General features: G+C 40.4%; 1 protein-coding gene across 2 annotated transcripts in view; it reads left to right on the top strand.

The window, feature by feature from the left end:
• Positions 1-22,220, top strand: part of CNTNAP2 (contactin associated protein 2) — a 1,640,949-nt gene that overhangs the window by 688,048 nt on the left and 930,681 nt on the right. The window lies entirely within an intron of this gene.

Genomic DNA, 22,220 nt, shown 5'->3' with positions numbered 1-22,220 from the left:
TCAATGAAACTCAGTTTGGTTTCCCAGAAGAATTTATGAAAAGCTGCTGAAAGAAAGCATCTGTCACTGCTGCTTTCTTTCCATTTTGTTTTCCTCTAAAATGTTTTCCTTTTCTGTTTTTCCCCCAGCAAACCTGGGCCAACAAAGCTAAATGATTTTGTTTTAGGAGTGTGAAATGGGGTGTTAGAAAAACACATCCCCATTCAAACATACATTGAACTTCTGTGGCATCCTGCCTAAAAGCTAGATATTCACTGCACCTTCTGATTTTCTAATAGGACAGATATTTAATATTGTACAACAGTTATTCAGAGCAATCAGTTTGGATTGGACACAGGTTATCTGAACTGGTAGTATTTTACATAGAGTGCAAAGGGGCTTTTAGAATGGAAATATTAGCTATTGTGTGATTACATTGCCTGTGTCATTCTGAGTTAAGTCACAGTTGAATTTATGTGAAGCACAGTGGAAATAGCTTGAAAGTTTACTGTTATACAATATAGCAATCCAAACCAGATTATAATACATGGTACAAGACCAGTAATTGAAAACATTAAAAGGGGAGTTGTTTCCTGATGATTAAAGAAGTAATACACTATGAGATGGAAATCAGTAAAAGATTAATTAAAAGATGTGCTACCAGTTTGGTTTGATTTTGCACATATATTGGTGGGGGAAAATGATCTTTCAAAAAAATAAATGGGTGTTGAGAAAAGCCAGGTTTTGCCAGACCTTGCAGCTAGTCATTATATAGTCACGTACCTTGCAAGCTGCTTCAGTGCTAACCTACATTTTTTCTTCATTGTCCTAATCCTAGATTTTTCTTGGGCAAATGATTGATTATGTGTAATTTGGTAATGTGGAACTCTAGCCATTGATGTCTAAACATAGTTCCCCATGTACTTACATGGGGAAGATATTTCTGATAGTAAACAGCTCTTTAATCTATCAGCAAAAGGCATTGAGATCCAATGGTTGGAAGCTAAAGGTAGACAAATTCAAACCAGATATAAGATGCAAATGTTTGTGTGAATAATTAGCCATTGGAACACTTTACTTAGAGATGTAGTGGATTCTCCATTATTTGAAATATTTAAATCAACACTGGATATCTTTCTAAAAGTTGTGCTATAGCTTAAACTGGAATTCTGGGCTTGATGCAGAAATTACTGGGTGAAATTCTATGACCTGTGTTGTGCAGATGATCATAATGGTCCCTTCTGGCCTTAAAATCTATGTCCGTTGTTCTGTAAAGTGAGCAAGGATGTGGAACCAAAGGCTCTAGAGATGAAAGCAAAGCACTGTACAAATAACCAATTAATTCTCACCAAACATTTTTGAGGTTGGCATGTATTATCCCAGTAATGAGGCACAAACAAGTTAAATCAAATCTAAGGTCATACATCAGAGCCAGAATTGTAACTCGCAAAGTTCCGGCCCAAAGTCCTGTACTCACTGCATACACCACAAAGCTTGTAGATGAATTCATCACCCCACTGTCTTGTCTCTTTCTCCCAGTTTTATATAATAATATTTTACGCTTCCATGGCACCTTCCTCTGATGATCTCAAATTTTATTCTAAGCACTAATGAAGACCACTTTCCAATACTCTTGGGAAGGAAGTAGATAAATTGATTTTACAGATGAGGAAACTGAGGCACAAAGAGTCATGTGACTTGGTAATCATCATAGATTAAGTCTGGCAGAGCCAGGATTTTGATCCAGACGTTCAAATTTATAACCTTGGTCTTAACCATAAAAACCATCCCCTGTTCAAGCAATTCTTTCCAATAAGCATTATTATTATTATTTATAATTTAACATATGTAGCTACCTTAAAATGTAGTAAGAAGAAAATAGCTAAGATGGTATAACTATAGAAATACAACATGGTATTGATTACTTCATTAGTGATAAACAAGTAACTATTTACACCAATATTTGAAACAACTCACACACAGTTTTAAAATCTCAAATATTTAGCATATTAATTTTCATCAATCAAAACCATGAGGAAAATATAATCACTCTTTACATTGTGACTTGTTTGAGCTTCCTATATGTCAGATCACCTTAACTTACTCAAATATTACGTTTGTAGTTTGCTTTGACAGTTTAGGGAACTAGGTTTCAAGAGACAAATAGTCCCGATCTGCTTTTACCAACTGATAACAGAAAATATATAACATGAACTGCAAATGATTTAATGGCCTAATTTGCATGCAACAGAAATTTCCTAAATTTAATTTTAACTTGTGTTATAAATCTTGGAAGCATGAGTATTTAGAGTCCATTGATTATGAGGTGCTTGCAAGTCATTTTTCCCCTGATGGGATATGGGGGATTATATCTGTTACAGATACTGTTATTTTGCTTGTGGTCAGTATAGGCATGTTTCCTTGCATAACAATGCAATAAAATTTGAAAGCTTGCTTTATAATTATGCCGCCACTAGGTGAGAGCACTCTTTTTATGCACATGCAGTGAATGGCAAAGGAAAGATGAATAACTGAGACCATCCATGTAATAGTAGAGTCATATGTTACACTCCTTTGTAGATACATGTGGGATGTGAGTAGTTGTGTATTAAGATCTATTTCTGAGGTCCAGAGTTTTCTTCCACACCATCCCCTTGTCAGGGAAGGAGAGCAGCAGAGGTGCCAAAGGGGCAGAGTGTGTGATCTCATTTATGCAAAGGCCAAAGATTCTCAGGGGGAAGAAAGAGAAAATTCAATTGATCTCAGCCCATATTTCTTTTCTACTTTGTCACGTGCCTCTCTGTTCTCTAAGCATGCAGTGCTGTCACCAGCTCTTGGCTCTCTCTGAAGCACTATTAGTGCATTTGACTCTGTTACAGTGCATCCATTCATATGCCTGATAGATCCCTAACCCCATAGATGTGTTCAAGTGAATCTTCTCAAGGTGGGGAGTTCGCATAGTGTGTAGGGGAAGCCAAAGCTGCTATCAACACCATTACATTCTGTGACTATTTTTTGAGGGTGTTGCGAGATGTGAAAGGATCGTTCCATAAAGAGTGGATGATCCATCAATTGTTGATATTGTATGGCTTTCCTCACAGTGAAATCTGAGTCTCTCCTAAAGTATATGTTGCACATATTTATTCTCTCTTGTGAATTAAGGATGTGGTGTTATCCCTGTGGGGAACTAAGGCATGAAGAGGTGAAGTGATTTGTCAAAGATCATGGAGAAAGCTGGGAATTGAACCAGGTTTCTGAGTCCCTGTTTAGTGCCTTAAAGACCAGATCATGTTCTCTGAAATCTCTCTCCATCTCTGGCTGACTGTGTCCCTTTCCATTTGCCAGTCTCAGCACATATGCATTTGAGGTGAAGAGAATAGTACAAGCTGTGCATTAATATGGCAGAATGAAGTGTAGATGCCTTTCCTTGAGTTTTCCTGGGCTCATTTCCACCTCAGTTAAACCCATTTGTCTCCTCTACGCTATCTAAATGAGTGGGCTATAGAAATTTAAATATGGAAAAGATTATTTTGTAGCCCCTTAACCCCTGATTCAAGCTAGTGCAGTGCAAAACTCTTCTTTGCAGTGACCTGAAATATCCTCTGCTATGTTTACTTGTAAGAGCATCTGTTACAATACATCTGAAAAACATCTGATAATAAGTCATCTGGTATAAAAGTTATCATGTTTTTAATTGTATAGGCCTTTTAACTGGCTGTCCCTTATTTTAATTAACACATTTTCCAGTAAATCACCTCTATGTGAGGATGCATGTTTTAAGGGGTAGTTTATTTTTTCCCAAATGGTCAGTTTCAGTTAGATTCTAGCTGCATCTGAAATCCAGGTCCAATTCTTGAGAGGTTTAGCTGTATATGAAATCATTACGTTGCCTTGCTATGCCTGAATAGATGTCATGGTGCAATAAACTTAACAGATGATTCACAGAGAGAAAGAAATGGCGGTGCACTTATAAAGCTTAGAGAGACATATAGTAAATAAATTTGAGGAATATATGCATGCTGTGCCCCCCTCTCTCATTTTCTATGTGCAATGCAATTAATGACTCCAGACTTGATTTACTGTCTGGAATCTGCTGGGGTGGGGGGAGGCTGGTTGCTTGCAATAATGGAAAATTCACCAGGAAGTGGGAAACTGCATTGCCTTCCCCGAGTCTACTCTGCTGGCTAATGTGCAGCCTTCTGGCACAGTGGAAAGAAGAGTGGGTGAGACTGAGGCTTAATGGGTTCATCTCCTTCACTGTAAATTAAAGCTCCACTCTTTGGGCAAAAATCACAATGGAGAGCAGTGGTGGCACCATCACCTATGCTCCATGGCCAGGTTGAATCCTTTTAGGGGTACAATTCCCCACGCTGCAACAAAGGAAAGTAAAATTGTCTCCAGAAGGCCGACTCAAGCCCTAATTATGATAGCCCTCCAAAACTTGCACATTTTCTTCTCCATGAAGATTTGCTGATAAAGGATAGGTTGGTTTGTTTTTTAAGAAAAAAAATTCTTTGAAGAAATTGAAAATCTTGGCAACATCTGACATCAGAATGCAAGATAAGTCCTTTCCAGTCTCAGAAATGTATCATTAGCCTCATTCTGTCTTTTTCCCCATCCATGCTGTTAAGTAGACACACCTTTGCTGGTTATTAAACAGGATTTTCAGTATCAGGATGAAGACTTGTGTAGAAGTCTTTCTGTCCTCAGCTGCTAGCACTCCTTTCAGGCCCCTTGACCTAAAGGGCAGCTTTACAATCAGACTTTTAATGCCTGAATCCCCAGAATCTCTTGCTTTGTGTAATTGGGAAATCAAAGTAGCGTGCCATAGCCCAAGCACTTAAAATTGCTTATTAGCTCTGTCAAAGGGGAAACAATTGATGAGAATGGTAGCAAAATGAAGTAAGGAAGGAAGCTGTAGGATTAAACTTAATTATTTGTTTGAGCAAACAGAAATAACAGTTCCATCTCCTTTCCTTCTGTTGAGTTCTTTCTTAAACTTCCTTTAGTGTTCAGAGTCATGAATTGCATTTTTAGTCTTGCTATGTGCTTAGGGTGTCAAACCCATTCAGTGATGAGAGCCAGATTACTTGCTGTTTTAAGGACCGTGGACCAAGGAAAAAAAAATTCACTAGCAAGAGAGATATTATGCAGCTCTAGTAGAGTACGGAGTCCACAACTTTGGATGGCAAAGTTAAATATTGCACTTTGTAAAAGATAACTGTGTGAAATTCCCTTATTATAGGGGGAGCTGCTAACAATCCTTATAATGGAAAGTGTTGGGAAACCGAAATATAAAACATTCTTATGACCGTTTTTGTTGTCTTTTCAAAATAACCATGATCAGAACAGTCCATCTTCCTAGAAAGGTGACCAATTTTTAAAATGCAAGTCAAAGAATAGGCAAAAGTGCTTTATAAAATTATGCTTGACATACATGTACATGTGGAGATTTGCCTAATAAAATTAGTTTGAAGCAATTATTGTAAAAGCTCCTATTCAGTGTATTCTTTCTGAGATGGCAAAAAGTTCATAAGAGTGATGATTCTTTATCCTACCTGGCTTCAGACTGGTATAATTTTTTTATTAAACCTTTACTTTTTTTACACAGATGTCTATCATATTTATAATAGGTTTGGAGTGTTTGGCCCACATCATGGGCTACACTGCAGCTGCTTTTTCCCACATGTCAGGCCCAAAGTCAGTATAGAAAGCCAAAAGTGGATTATACCAATGTTGGGGGTTTCAGAGTAACAGCCGTGTTAGTCTGTATTCGCAAAAAGGAAAGGAGTACTTGTGGCACCTTAGAGACTAACCAATTTATTTGAGCATAAGCTTTCGTGAGCTACAGCTCACTTCATCGGATGCATGTTGGGGGGGGGAAGGGGGGGATCTGCTACGGTTTAGAGCAAATGTAATGGCTTCCAGACCAGGAGATGTGGAAAAGGTGAAATGGCCAGGGCTTCCCTGTGCCCTGAGAATCACTGGCTGCTGTAACACACCCCCAGAGGTTATCAAAATTTGACTGCTCAAACTTACCTTTGAGAACTAGATTGGGGGTGCCATATTTTTACATACACACACCCTCATATGAGCTGCCTTATGAGTTCTGCAGCCACAGCTGAAGATCTGGGCCTTTATTGAAAAGTTAGGTGACTTTTTTTTTCCCCTTTGTTTAAACCTATTTGCCTTGGTTTTACCCCTTTCGGTAATATATTTGTTTTGTTCTGTTAATAAAAACAATCATGGAACATCATATAGAGGAAAAAACAGCTACAAGATGGATTTAGATAAGTTTCTATCTGGTTTCAATTATTTTTAATTTTTTAAATGTTTTAATTAGTTTTTTTAATTGTTGAACATGTCCTTAAGACAGATGAATACAGTTATTATTCACTCACTATTCCCCATCATTGGGAGGATCATCAAACACTACTACTACTAACTTAAACAAATCTGAAAATAGAATTAAAATAGGAAAAAATGTGCTCTTAAAAAAAATTCCACATACCTCAAAGTTAATTTCTCATCCAAAGATACTGCAAAAGTTTATCCCAGTCAATTTTAAACAATCCTACAACATGGTATAAACGAAACCAGAAAACATTATTCTCCTTTCTGCTTTTCAATTTTGAATCACGATTGTATCCTTGTGACAAATCCTTTCAAATAGGATAAGAACCTTTTCAGTCCCATGAAAATGTACTAAGTCAAAAGTCTGTTTATCTCACTGTGACAGCCTGAAGAGAGTCAGAACATGCTAAAAGGCTAGCTTAGAAATTTCAGTAAAATGTGAACTATTGATTATTGAAGACTTAAATGCATCCGATGAAGTGAGCTATAGCTCACGAAAGCTTATGCTCAAATAAATTTGTTAGTCTCTAAGGTGCCACAAGTACTCCTTTTCTTTCTGCGAATACAGACTAACACAGCTGTTACTCTGAAACTTGAAACTAGTAATTGGCCATCATGAATTCTGAGTCACTCAAAATAACAGAATAAGAAAACAGCCAGTTGGAAGTTTTACCTTGAAAGAAAGGTTGGTAGAGTAGGCTGGCTTTCGTTATAAACTGGGGGAAAAAATTCTATTGAAAAAGAAGGGAAGAGGTTGCTTATATTTATAGATAACTATTGAAAACTCCTAATGTTTTCTGTAATTAATAGAAGATGAATCAGATTCTACCTTTCCCATTCTGACTCCACCGAATCCACAGTGTGACATTATACCCCAGAGCCAGAATTTAGGAGTTTTTCTCTTTTATTGGAGCCATTTAGAAACTTAAGCCCTGACTCGGCATCGAACTCCATGTGGGTGGACTCCTGGATTCTAAAGGAGCCCATTCGCTTACTTGGGGCTCTGTTAGAGCTCAGGGGTGTGGGATTGGAGTGTTAGGCTTTTTCCTCTGAGGGAAATTCCAATAAAAAAGCCCTACTGGAAAAAGAAAATACTTATTACCTCAAGTCCCCTCAAAATGAAAATAACTATACATAAGTGTAACAACAATATAAATAATTATGATTACAATAGAAACAGAGTGCTTTGCTGCAAGGGGGGTTATTGTATGTCTTCCATAGGAAGCTTTAAATTGTAACCCCAAATAACGATGCCAGAGCAAGTTACAAAAATAAGCAACATCCCTCAATCCCAATGCCTTAACCAAAGAAAAATGGCTTCTCAGTAGTTTGATATGGCATGAAACCCCCAATCACTAGAAAACAGAGAATGGCAAAATCTTTCATAATATTAATGACCAAAAAACCCACCAACAAAACCAAGTTGACCAGTGAGACTCATGACATTGGTGACTCGAATCAACAAAAAACAAACTATTATTTTATAACAAATAAAGGTAGGGAAGAAGCAATTAAAGTAGCAAGGCACTTGCCTTTTAAAGGGCTCACTCCCCTTTTTTATATGGCATTGATCCTGTAAAAGGGATCCAGTCCAGCATCCTACAGAGGTCCATTAACTTCAGTTGATTTCCTTGTGGGTAGATCTCTTTACATGGTTTTAACATCACTTGGAATGTGACTAATCACAGGTGTCCATGGGTATAGGTAGCAGTCCTGAGAAACAAGGATCTTTTTATAATGTTCACTATTCTCCCTTCTGTAATGTTCCCTTGAATTGAAGCTATTTAAACAATACCTCTTTATTTATTTTTTAAGGGATTTCTCTCCAGATATTCCCTTCCCTCTTTCCTGCACCTAAAGAAGTTTCTGTGGACAGAAAGATCATGTGGTTGTATAAAGAGAACAACACACAGACATACACACTCTCAGGTGGCATCCAGGTAGCACACAGTGACCTAAGGGACACCTGTAGTAGATTTTTCCCACAGTTGAAACTAACTATAATTTTCCTAGCAAAATACACAGATGCTCAGTAATGCTCCTGAGCTTAGAAGATATGAATAATTAGGATGCTGGAGGATAAAGAAAGCAATTCAATCTTGGGGAATGGCGGGGGAGGTTGTTTGGTTTTTAGCTTTATGCTTCATTACACCAAGTAAATTAAACAAAGATAATACTCTACTGTACTGATTGAGGAGAAATGTAAAACAGCAATTGTTTAGCAGCTCATATCCAGTTAATACTAGTCATTTCCTTGAAATGAAACTTCATAACAAGGCGAGATGGGTTTGAACCTTGGGATTTTAATATCACAAATCCTGTGTATAGATGGGTAATTTTCATGACAAATTTGTCTAAAATTGACTAATTTATACTCTGTCCTGCAGAATATGTACAAAATATAGGTCTTCCATATATTTGAATGACTACTGAAGGGCTATATCTTGTTTCTCATATTCTGATACCTCTAAATATTCTCCTCCACCTAACTCCCTTTATCTTTTTTTAAACCTTTTTAAGTGTATATTTTGTCATTGAATGCATGCAGCTGAAGTCAGTAGGAGTTATGCATGAACAGAAGAGGGCAGAATTTAGCCCTTTAAAGATTATTTGAAGCTCCTATGGCAATGGCAAAACTCCCATTTGTTTAAATGGTGTCAAGTTCTGACGGAGTATGGAGACCTTTTGTGCTGGTATACAGAAAACAATTACATGAATTATAAAATATATATCTATTATGCTAGGAAGCTTAAAGAGGGTATAGGGCAATGAGTAATGTCTATGTATTGTTGACCCAATTGTGATTGTTTAGATTTAGGTCTTTGAACTGCACAATTACAGCATGTTTTTAATCCAAAGATAGAATTTGTAGTTGAAAATAGCTTCCAGGCTCCAGAACAGTAAACTTAACCGGATTTAATAGGGAGGTTGAAGTGACCTGTTATAAACATGGTTCCACTTGAAAAATTCCAAGTAACCTTTTGAATAACGGAATGAGTCATATTGATGTATATTAAGGATGTGTTGGAAGATGTGTGTAAGCAATAAAGAGAAAAAGAAAACTCTTGGCCATGTATTTTTCTTAGGTAGAAAAAAGAGATACAATTTGAATATGCAATAAACTTCTTTATATTGTGGATAAAAATGTATACAATGCAGAGCTCACCTTAAGATGAGAGCAAAGTATGGGAATAAAACAGCCAAGTGTTTTGAAAGTAACAGTTTTCAAGGTTAGTTGTCTCCAGTATTAATCTTGAGTCCAGAGGAACCCAAATCATTATGTAATCGTGAGCCTTAGAGCTGGGATTCAATGCATGTTGAAAATACAGGGTTTTTTAGTCTCTCAATTCCAGGGAAAGCTAAAGGAATATTACTTACTAAAGCTATTTATTAACTGCACTCGAGTGTTGCTTTTCTATTATGGTACCGCACCCTGAGAAGGGCACTGTAGAAATCACACAGTGCTGAGGGTGCCCTTGTTCTATTTGAAAAGAAAGGCAAATAGGCAGAGGTGCAAGTAAGCTGGTACGCCCCTTTAAATTTCCACCAGAGCCCCGCTGCCGGAGCCCTGGGGTAGCGGCAGTGGGGCTCCAGTGGCTATTTAAAGGGCCCACACTCGGAAGGGGCCCTGGCCGCTCTTCTCTGCCCCCCGCACTCTCCTATGGGGGCAGAAGCTTGGTGCTGCCGTCTCCCGGGGCTCTGTCCTGCTGCAGCAGGGCAGGCTCCGCTGGCAGCCCAACTCCCCCCTCCCCCGCCTCTTCCCCCAGTGTGCTGCGTTCCCCCTCCCTCTCTCACTTTCTCTCCTTGCTGCTGATCAGCTGTTTGCTGGCATGGGAAAGCAGAGAAGAGCCGGGGGTGGGGCCTTGGGGAAGGGGGTTGAATCAGGGCATACCCCCTCCAGCCCCCTGCCGTGAGCCGCTCAGGGCAGGGAGCTGGGAGCGACCCCAGCCCTCTGCCCTGACTCCTGCACCCTCCCACACCCCATACCCTGACTCCTGAACTCCCCCACATCCCCCAACCCCACCCTGAGCACCAAACGGGAGCTCCTGCACCGTCCCCCACCCCACATACCGACCTGCACCCCTTGCACCAAATGGGAGCTGCCCCAGGTAAGTGCTCCATACCCCAACCTCCTGCCCCAACCCTGAGCCCCCTCCCTCATTCTAGCTCCTGGACAGACCCTGCACCCCAACCCCCAGCCTGCTCCTGCAACCTAACTCCCTCCCAGACCCTGCATCCCCAGCCCTGTTCTCAGTGCACCCCCACCCTTAGCTTGGTGCAGAGAGAGACAAAGAGAATGGGCTAGAACCAGGGAGAAGGTAGGTACCCGCTCTTGTGGGCAGGGGTGTGTGTGGGGGATCCTGTTTACCCCTTCCCCAGCCCTGCTGCCCTTGCAGTTTACCCCCAGCCCCTCCCTTGCTCCAAGGACCAACCCTAGCTCCTGCCCCACTGTGTTTTTGCCCCCAGCCCCTGCCTTGCTCCAGTCAGCAGGGACTAATTCTCCCCCCATGCCTCACTGTGCTCATCTTGCCCTGGCCCATGCCTCGCTCCAGCTGGGGTCCAATCCTCCCCCCCCCCCCCCCCGCACCACCATGCCCCGCTGTGCTCTTGCCCCGGCCTCTTCTTTCCCCAGGGGGCCCCTCAAATATGTTTGGCACCAGGCCCACAAAAAGTTAATCCAGCCTGGTCCCTTTAAATTCTCCCCGGAGCCTTGTTGCCAGAGCCCTGGGGTAGCGGCAGCCGGGCTCCGGTGGCAAGTTAAAGGGCTGGGGTGGTAGCGGTGGCCCCAGGCCCTTTAAATAGCCCCCTTTAAATTACCCCTGAACCCCAGGGCTCTCCGTTGCCTCTGCAGCTGGGAGCTCAGGGGGTGATTTAAAGGGCCTGGGGCTCCCACAGCCCTAGCCCCAGGCCCTTTAAATCCTGATTTAAAGTACCTGGGGATTTAAAGGCCCCGCCTCTTCCGATTGAGGCCCCATCCCCTCATCAGGACTCCAGAGTACCGGTAAGTCCTTTAAGTTGCTTTCACCCCCTGCAAATAGGCCACTTTACCCACCTTAACATTTAGCATTTTCTCTTTTTTTTTCTATTTTTCTGTTTATTCTTTATTTTTCTTCTGTTATCTCAATACCATTTTCTTTACTATTTTTTCTATTTTCTGTTCTTTCCCCCCCATCTTTATCTCTGTCCTTTCTTCCGCATGCATCCCTCCGTCCGTTCTTCCTTCCTTCTTTCCCATCTATCTAGCTTTTCTTCCTCTGGCCCTGGCTCCCTGTCCTCATTCTTCACTGGCTACTGTATCTCTTTTCTACACCCACCCATCTCTCACCTTTTGGCTCACGCATTTTCAAAAGCATCTTGCGGAGTTAACCATTCAACTAATTTATTCAATGGAAACTGAGCATTTATCTCCCCCTAGATTAGAGCCATGTTAGTAACTGACTTTTCATTTTGTAGGCAATTCTGCAAAATCAGAAAAGAAAGTCATTTGGAGCCAAACCAAAATATATTTTTTTGAAAACATTTTAATGAAATGCATTTCAATTTCAAGCACTGTTTAATTTTTTAAAAGTTTTTATTAAATTTGAAGGAAAATTTGAAACAAAGTTGTTTTGAATTAAAAAATGGAAATGTTTTGTTTGGGCATTTTTTAAATGAAACATTTCAACTTTTTTGGAATTTGGGGTTTGTCTGGTTTTTGTGTGTTCTGTATTTTTTCACAGGAATATAGACTTCCTGGGTCATCAAATTCGGTCACCTACTATTGCAGGCAAACCCATGATACAATCCCATTCATTTAAAAAAGTAGTTAGGATGTTTGCCTCCACTCCTATTGGAAGGCTGATCCAGAAACTCACTCCCTTGATGGTTAGAAACCGTCTTCTAATTTGCAGCCTAAATGTATTCACAGCCAGTTTATACCCATTTATTCTTGCGCCATCATTGTCCTTCATCTTAAATAGCCCTTCTCCCTTCCTCGTGTTTACCCCTGATTTATTAATAGAGAGCAATCAGATCTCCTCTGTTTTCATGTTGATAGGCAAACAAGCCCATGATTTCAACTGAAACAATTTGGAAAACCAAAACGAATTTGAGAAACATGTTGGTGTTGCAGAATCTGCATTATTTTGCTGGGAAAAGGTTCAGCTGAAAAAATTTCACCCAGCTTCATCATAGATGCCTTTTGAAAATCCTAACATTGTGTTCAATAGGAACCAAAATATCTCAGTATTGTATTTTTATCAGTGTTCTCCCCAACAGGCTTTGTTTCTGGGTTAACGAGATATTTATGAGGCCACAATAACATGAGAGGTAGTGTTCATGTACCAAAATATAGCAAAAAAACCTTGATTTTCCATAAGTTCAGGTTCATAAATAGTTTTCTCATTTAAAAAAAGCCAATAAAAATGTAGAGAGACAAGGTGGGTGAGGTAATATCTTTTATTGGACCAACTTCTGTTGGTGAGAGAGACAAGATATTAGATATTAGATTAGATATTTAGGTCAGAAGGGACCATTATGATCATCTAGTTTGACCTCCTGCACAATGCAGGCCACAGAATTTCACCCACCACTCCTGCAAAAAACCTCACACCTATATCTGTGCTATTGAAGTCCTCAAATCGTAGTTTAAAGACTTCAAGGAGCAGAGAATCCTCCAGCAAGTGACCTGTGCCCCATGCTACAGAGGAAGGCGAAAAACCTCCAGGGCCTCTTCCAATCTGCCCTGGAGGAAAATTCCTTCCTGACCCCAAATATGGCGATCAGCTAAACCCTGAGCATATGGGCAAGATTCGTCAGCCAGATACCCAGGAAAGAATTTTCTGTAGTAAAGCTCTTCTTCAGCTCTGGGAAAGGTACTCAGAGTGTCAAAGCTAAATACAAGATTGACTAGATGGTTTAGCACAAGGAATTAGCACATATTCTAAAGTGGTTCTCAACCAGGGGTAACACATACTCCTAGGGGGTACATAGAGGTCTTCCAGGGGGTACATCAACCCATCCAGATATTTGCCTATTTTTACAACAGGCGACATAAAATGCACTAGCAAAGTTAGTACAAACTAAAATTTCATGACAATGACTTGTTTATACTGCTCTATACACTGAAATGTAAACACAATATTTATATTCCAATTGATTTATTTTATAATTATATGGAAAAATGAGAAAATAAACAATTTTTCAGTAATAGTGTGCTGTGACACTTTATTTTTTGTCTGGTTTTATAAGCAAGCAGTTTTTAAGTGAGGTGAATCTTGGGGGTACACAAGACAAATCAGACTCCTGAAAGGGGTACAGTAGTCTAGAAAAGTTGAGAGCCACTGTTCTAAGGCACCATTCAAGGTGAAATGGTCCATTAAGCCCCCTGTAGTTATAGGACAAAAAGGAGGGTTAGCAGGTTAGTGATAGTTGTAATAAGCCATAAATCCAGTGTCTCTGTACAGTCCATGATTTTTAGTGTCTAGCAAAGTTATGGATTTAAGCCCCCAGGCTCATCTTTTGGAAGTGCCATGCAAGTTTCCTTTGAGGATGAAGACTGATAGGTCAGATAGAGAATGATCGCTCTGTGAAAAGTGTTCACCCACAGGTGACAGGTTGTTTTTTGTCTTTTATCATTTCTTTCCTTTACTGCTGCAAACAGAGATTGTACATTCAAGTATATGCACTCCATGCCTCTGAATATATCACACACTGAGACCAGGAACTTCTCACCAGAAACTAAAATATGTGATGGAGGGAGGTGCTGCTCCTGCTCTGCTAAAAGCTAGAGTGGGAACTTTCTCTTCTCTCCTTCATTAAGTGTCTGAGGCCTGGTCTACACTACAGAATTAGGTTGATGCAAAGCAGTTTACGTTGAATTAACTATGTAAGTGTATACAATAATATTTTCATCCCATGGACATAATTGTCCAGATACACCGACTTAATAACTCCCCCTCCACGAAAGGTGTAGAGTCAATGTTGATGTAGTTAGGTTGATGCAGTGTCAGTGTGGACACTCCATTGCTTACATTGACAGTTACTGGCTTTCAGAAGTCATCCCACAATGCCCCACACTGACAGTACAATCAGTACAAGGGCTCCTGGTGAGGATGTGCATGGCTGACACGAAGGAGCAAAGTGTAGACATGCACAAGCGATGTGATTATCGCAGCGGCTGTGTGCTAATGTAAATTAGGTTGATTTAAATTTGTAATGTAGACATGCTGAGTAACATTCTCAACCAGTTCTCCTCTTCTTACTGGGATGGTGGAATGAGACCTCCGTATCTTATTTCACTTTTCTTCAGCCACCACATCTCACTGTAGTTAGGAAGGATCTAGGAGGGCTATGACAACTGGGAGATAGCTCAGCTCTCATAAACTTTGGGAATATGTAGGATGATTTTGGCAGTTGGGGGTCTCTTTGTAATCCCTTTTATTAAAGAGGAAAAAAGTAAATTCTGTGCAATAGTGTTGTGAGTGTAAATTGCTGTGGATATGTAAAATAGTAATGTAAACCTTAATGCATTTTTCTTCCAGAAGGGCAGAGTTATAGTTCATTTACTACATTACTAAACTTATCTGACCGTTGTGAAATGTACTTACCTACAGCACTTTTGCTTTGTGTTGCAATATTTTATTTAAATTCACAAGCTAATGCATTTACAACTTGTTTTGGATTTGTTTTATTAAATGACGGCTCTAATCTGCAAAGTTGAGATGTGAAATCAAATCTGAATCTGAACAGTCCCCAAATTTTGCAGAAGTTTTGATCTAGGTGGTCTGGTTTCTGTTTCAAGCCAATTTTTAACAGGTGAGCAACATGGAAACACTGGCAAATGTTTTTCTTCTCCTATTTTAATTTCACTGGTTTTCCCGACTCTGATGTTTTGGGGTCCATGCAGACCAGTAATATATTCCATCATCGCCTGTCCTGTATCTTTGAGGACTTGTGTTCAGTGCAGCTATTGTTCAATACCCAGACACGAGTAGCCTGCCCACAAGCATAAGGTCTCTCCCTGGCAATCAGCAGTCTAGTTACACTTTTCAGGGTGACATCAACAGCCCTTCAAGTCACAGTTCTCCTCAAATACATCTTCTCTGAGTTAATTACCAGACACTCAAACTGTTCCCCTCTGGTTCATCTACCCTAAAGTTGTGAAACCAACCCCCAAATTATAAGTTTGCTCTGGCGCACACGCTCCACACAGTTAGCACACCAGGGACCTGCTGGGGGTGCAAATAAACAAAAAGTTTATTTAATATAAAAACCACACATTCAAAGATGAAATAGTAAGGGAAAACAAACATATACAAGTTACGCAAAAAATGAATGTAAAGTTGCATCCTCAAGCCTTTCTCTTTCATATTAGATAAAATACCTTTTCTAGTAGGAGTTACCTATTCTCTTAAACAGTTTCCCAAAATACCTTCTAGGTATAGAAGGGATCCAGCATTCCCAGGCTGTTTTCCACCTGGAGACTGTCCTCCAGGTTCTGGATGCTCTTCAGTTCAAACCATCTTCCATTTTGAAGGGGTTTGCAGGGTTTTTTTTTCTTCAGTCACTATAGATGGGTAAAACTCTCTCCTTTCTTAGTTTTCGAAGATGCGGGTTTTCTTTTCTTTTCCCATTTACTTTGATGGTTCATCATTGTTTTTATTCCCCCGGGCTGGACAAATGGCTAGGTGCTTGAAACCAGTTTCATTCTTTCGGAGAGGTAGCCCCTCTCTGCCTGATTGCTTCCCCATCCTGTCGTGAGGTGATGCTGAAGTTGCACCACAGGTCCAGTTACAATTTTCTACATATCTGTACACACATACATTCAGAACCCTAACCTGCATGCATATCTCATAACAACTAGTAGTGAACATTACCTTATTTGGTATGTTTTTATAACAAAAACATAGCATGCGATCATTTGGTTTAACTATTTATTTTTGGCGCTTAACCCTTCTGTTTCCCCCTTGGAATGTCTGGACACTGATCGTCATGCCCACCTGCTATGCAAAGAAGAAGCAAATGTAAAGTGCTAAGAAGAAGCATTCTGCCCAGTGGTGCAACACTGTGAGAACTTTCAGAGTAACACAATTTACAAAGATTTAGGAAAAGTGAACACTGTTTTTGTTTTTTTTCATACTCTAGCTTTGTGAATGACATGCTCAGCAATGTAAAGATTTTACGTAAGAGCAACGCTTGATCAATAGTAAATATTAAAGGGTCACAACCCGATTCTCCATTCACTTACCCCTCTGTAAATCAGGTGTAACTCAAATGGAATTGCACATGGTGTGCAAGAGAGAAAAATGAAGTAAAAGTAGTCTTCCCACTCTGCACACTCACGCAGAGACCAAACATGGTAGCAGCCCATGTGTTATCCTGACCACAGATACGTGCAAGCTTCGTGCCACTGTCAGCAACTAGCATTTCCAAAATGGTTGGGCATGTAGTGGGCCCCTGGCCATACCCCATTTTTCACACTGGCCAGCAAAGATAGTCAGGCTGCATTGTTGGTAGAGGTGCCACAGTAACAATATCCCTGCAGTGCTCCCCAGAATTCCTAAATCCGGCACAATGCTTCCAGCTCACAATCTTTTCATTGTGATGTGAGTTGAAAGATGTTGAAGAAGCTTTAAGAGCTTTGTGTCCAATATGAGCAGAGGCCTAGTTTGTAAAGGGGATGATTTAAGGACTGGACTGCTGACACTGTATTACTTGGTTTACAACCAGCTGAGCATTTACTGCTGCCTTAGTAAATTTTCCTAACTATTTGGACTGAAGAAAGGTTGAATTGCTCATAAGGGGCACATTTCTGGCAATGTTAACACAGACTTTAAAGATTTCAGTCTGCTTTTGAGATTACTAATTTGGACAACTTGTTCAGATACCATAGATATTTTCAGGTTTTAAGAAAAAGTTACAGGAGGTTGGTTTTTTTTTAGTGTACACTTATGTATTTTATAGTCTAATTCTTGCTGCCCTTAAAAACCGCCCACAATAACATCAGTTTGAATTATAATTTTAAATTTTATTAAACTGTTTAACCTTGGCAAACATGAAGGTTTGCAAATTATATAAATTCAGGGGTTTTTTTTAATGAAAACCTGTCTTTCTAAGCCCATGTACAAATCTCAGTCAGAAAAGGAGCTTTAACAGCAACGGTACATAATTCACAAGTCTCTGTAAATTGATTTTTCAGCCTTGCAGTGATGGATTTGGGCTGCTGTTTGCATTATCCACAGAACATGCATTACTATACTACATTTATCTAAATGAAGGCGGCATTTAAAAATGTATTGTTCTGCTCGAAAGTAAATTAAATGCATTTTAATTATCCGGGAAGCTGACCACACTCCCGTATTACCCTATTCTCTATTGCTCGTGTCTGTTCACCTGATCCAGTAAATGCTACTGAGTGTGCTGAATTCAATAGGTCTACTCAAAGTAATAAGTAGTGTGCCTGGTAATTAGCATTTTCAGGGTTGGACCCTAAATCTTTTTGAAAGGTTTTCATCCAGGTAGTAGACTTAGAGAGTCACATTCACTAGTTCTGATTTTAAAAGTCAGCCTTTACCAGTGGTTTCATGGAGATATATTAGAGATTCCATGCTTTCCCACTATACTTTATATTATACAGAAATACACTATCTTTAAAGAGTATTGCCAAGGTTGCAAAGTCAAGAACTCCAAGGGTGACCAGATAGCAAATGTGAAAAATTGGGATGAGCGTGGGGGGTAATAGGAGCCTACACAAGAAAAAGACCCAAAAATCGAGACTGTCCCTATAAAATCGGGACATCTGGTCACCCTAAGAACTTTGACGTTAGGAAATAACAGAATTAAGATTGCCCACGCAGCCTTAATACAACCCCCATGTACGTATTCATGATGACACCATCTTTAATTACATGATCATGTACTATTTTTTCCCCACAGGACCCTTGCCTCATTCAGTGCACAGAATGCACAGCGCTCACTTAATGATCAGCCATTGGATATTTTGTTTTCACCTCATTGTTCAATGTTTGGCCCTATTCCTGATTTAGTGCATGTTATTCAAACCCTTGTTTGAAGACTGAACTATTAATTTACTCATGAGTTTTCTGTGGCACAAGCTCTTATTGACTTCAGTTGCAGCTGTGATTGTTCAGTACTTTGGTCTGATCCAGTATGGCAGCTCTTATATTCTTGTTGAATCCAAATGGTCTGAGGCAGCATTCAAGTGCCTTAACCATGAAACTGTTCTTTCTCTTCCAGCAGTCCTCTGCCTCATTCATTGTTTACCTTCCAACTTCTCCAACAAATGAGGCAGGAGTGCTATCGACAACAGAGTCTTTTCACTATATGACCTTGATTCATCCCCAGAGCAGGTCCCTCGGGTGCACCAAATGAGGCAGGGGTCTTGTGGAAAAAATAGCATGTGACCATTTAATTAGAGACTCTATCATAAGACATACATAGAAGGGGGCTGAAATAAGGTTTTATGAGCAACCTTAATTTTGGCATTTCCTAAAGTTGGGCTTTGTGATCTTAATGGTCTGTTTTTGGTGGGTAATTTCTGGGGCTTTTAAAAAGCAAATGGAAATGTCCAACATGAGATGTCATATTGATACCCACATGGATCATCAGTAGGGTTGGAACTTTTAGATCCACTGCCCAGACTTCTGCAACTTCAGCTAATGGAGCAACTTAAAGCTTGTATGTGGACCAGCACTAGAGGGGGATGAGACACTGCCAGGGGTTTCACAGATATTTACTCACAGCAGATGAATGATAACACTCAGGAAAGTTGGGCTCCATTCTAGGCTCTGGAGGTGAGTGCTCCAGTGGGCAGAGACTCTTCTACCCATTCCCCAAACCTAGACTCTTCTGTCTGATCACATCCAACTTGTCCCTATCCCAGCACTGTCTGTTCCCTAGTCCCACTCTCCTAGCCTTCCAAGTCTCCATTCCCAGGATTCTCTTCCTAATCCCAGGCACTTGGGCCATCCAGTCCCAGTCTCCCCTTGTGGGATCGCTGTATGAGTCCCAATCTCATCCCCACACTCCCATACCTCTCCTCCCCATACCCAGTCCCAGTATCTTTGCCCAGCCAGTTCCAGTTTCCCCTCCAAATACCTCATGCAATCTCTTTCTTTTCCCCAACCCTGCTGGCTTCCAGTCCTACTCTCCTGCCACATGATCCTCATTCAATCTTCGTTCCCCCCCCCACCACACTCCATCTCTGGCTCCTTTTTCCAGTTCTCCCTCTGCCCCCATCTTTTGCGAGATCAATCTCTCCTCCCCCTGTTCTGTTCCAGGGTTCCTAGTACCAGCCATCCCTCTTGCTCCCAGCTCTTCATCTGATCTCAGTGTTCCCTTCCCCCAACAACTGGCTCTATCCCTTGCCCATTTCCCTGCCCAACTCCTAGCCCCAGTTTTCTTGACCAACCAGTCCCAGCCTCTCCTACCCCCCAGATACCAGTCCAAGTATCCCCTCTGCCCCAACTCCCTATGTGTTGTCTTCTATAGCCAGATACAGGCGTACAGTTCTCTCTCCCCAGTTCCACTTCCAGTCTCATCAGACTTCTTGTCCCAATCTGCTTTCCCTCTTCCCTGGTCCACTTTGTGTCTCATTTGTATTGAAAGCAGATGGCTTCCTCCTCCTTCTTGCTACTTGGGTGTCAAGTAGTGGGTTACTGGGAGCACAGGAGAGAGAGAGGCTGCCTGCTCACAGTTTCAGTGCCCAGCTTCACCTAGACCTGGAACAGCCATTAGAGAGAGAGAGAGAGAGAGAGAGGCTGGCATTGTCCCCGTAGGCAAGGATTGCAGCATGTTCAGTCACTCTGTGGAGATGTTGCATGCACATGCTGCTAACAAGTAGGACCTCTGAGGGGATAAAGCATGCTCATTTGCTTTGTGGGGATGGCAATTGTGCAGTCTGATCAGCATTAGGAGTTGAGAGAGGCTAGAGCATGCTCAGGGAGGAGGGATCTTTCAATTTTACATGCTAAAATCTAACGTCTCTACTGAGCAGGTGCAAACTGCAATTTTTCAGAGGCTGATATCTTGGCCAAATGTAGGTGGATTTTCAGGGGCAGCAGAAGGCACATGTCTGACACAAAGGCCAAATTTCAAGTCCTTGCTCCAAAGCATGACGTGTTAGAGCTTTTCAAATAAAAGGTTGCCAGTATATTTTAACATGGGCAAACAATGTGTTTTTTTTCCGTAGACTTATTCTTGGAAATGACTGAACCATTTTGGCTGGCAAAAAATTAAAAAGTCAGCCTCAGGCAGAAGCCCAGCATGTCATGTGATCTGAATGGTTAGTTTGCAAAGCTGCAAATAATTTAAGACCGGATCTTATAATGGGAAGGGTCAGGCAACCTTAATAATAGGCGGCATTACAAGCCCTGCCTATAGTAATCAATAAATACATTTGGGGTGAAATCCTTGAATGTCCTGTTGACCACTGATCAATGTTTCCTTTTTAATGGTGACAACTATATGCTTAAGGTTTCTAATTTTATTTGTTTGTTAGTCAAGAAGGAATAAAACTATCCAGAAGCTATACAGTGTTCTTTTTTAAATGATTATGGAAAAGAACCAACTGTAGCTGTTTTGAAATTTGTGGAGAATTTCAACTTTTGTGTTTCTGTCCTTGAAACAGTGATTAATTCATACATACTAGACATCTAATACTATTTCTAGAAGTGGAGGTAATTGTCTCAAAGAAGTTTTGATGTTTAAAATCTTTCCTGGTGCAAATTGCAGGTGGGTGAAGAAATACCAAAAACAGTGACGCATGCTTTTGAAATAATTTTCTGTAAATAATAAAAAACAGGAAGATTCAGCTTTAAAGTGGGTCATAATTTACATAAATAAACACTAAACTTCAGAAGGAAAAAACCAAACCAGAAACAACACGGACCAGATTCTGCTTGGTACTAGTATGAAAGAGAAGACTTCCTCTCCTTATGCTTCCCCAGTAGGAGCCTTCCATAATTGCGGTAACTGAATTTACTCTGAGAGGAGTGATCCCTGCATGGGAAGCACAGTCCAGCCCAATGGATGCAGGGAGAGGACTGGGACATGGCCAAGCATAAAATGGAACTGGCATGCAAGGGATATAGAAGCATAAATGCTCTCCTAGCATGGTGGGAATCTTGGGGAGGGATTCTTCTCCTGTAACTACCTCAGGAATGATGGGCCCCCATAGCACCTTATTCTGGGCACTGTGTGTTTTGTATATTCTAGCCCTAAGTATATTACAGTCTATAGCAATATGTACAATAGACTATTTTAAATGAGCGAATGTGTTCTGATTGATATGAATAACTAAAATATAGACCTATTCATTAATACTGAGTTTACTTCTGAATCTTTGGCTACAGGTTTTTCTCTAGCAAAAGCTGCAGTGGCTGAATTTTATAAGAATGTGCTTACAATGACTGTTTATAGTCTCTTTGACAATTGCCTATCCGTTTCCCCGTGGTGTACTACTGCCCTGTTCAGTAGCTTGACTTATTTATCTCCCGTGAAAGCTAGCTACAGAAAGATAAGAAAGTTCTGCCTATGTGAAATTCTGGCTGTGAATGAACAGACTGTCCAAGGGCTGACTAGATAGACAATATGTAAGTTGAGTTAACAAGCAGGTATTGTTTTCTGTTGAGCTAGATGCTGTGAATCATCATGCCAAGAAGTAACTAAAATAAAAAACTAGATGTGTTAACTTCATTAATTCTAGAAAAGTTAGTACACTTGAGAACTATTGCATCCTTCTCTGAGTTCTGAGTTCTTAGTAATTGAAAAAAAATACTTCTCACTGTGAATAAGAGCTAAGATTATGATGATTAGCACAATTTGCAAAATACCTAATTGCACACACAGTTTAGCATGAGGTGTTGATTGTGAAGATTACATATTTC

Source organism: Natator depressus, chromosome 2, assembly GCF_965152275.1.
Source record: "Natator depressus isolate rNatDep1 chromosome 2, rNatDep2.hap1, whole genome shotgun sequence".
Taxonomy (NCBI): domain Eukaryota; kingdom Metazoa; phylum Chordata; order Testudines; family Cheloniidae; genus Natator; species Natator depressus.
The sequence above is the reverse complement of the archived record's forward strand: the minus strand, read 5'-3'. Positions and strand labels throughout refer to the sequence as shown.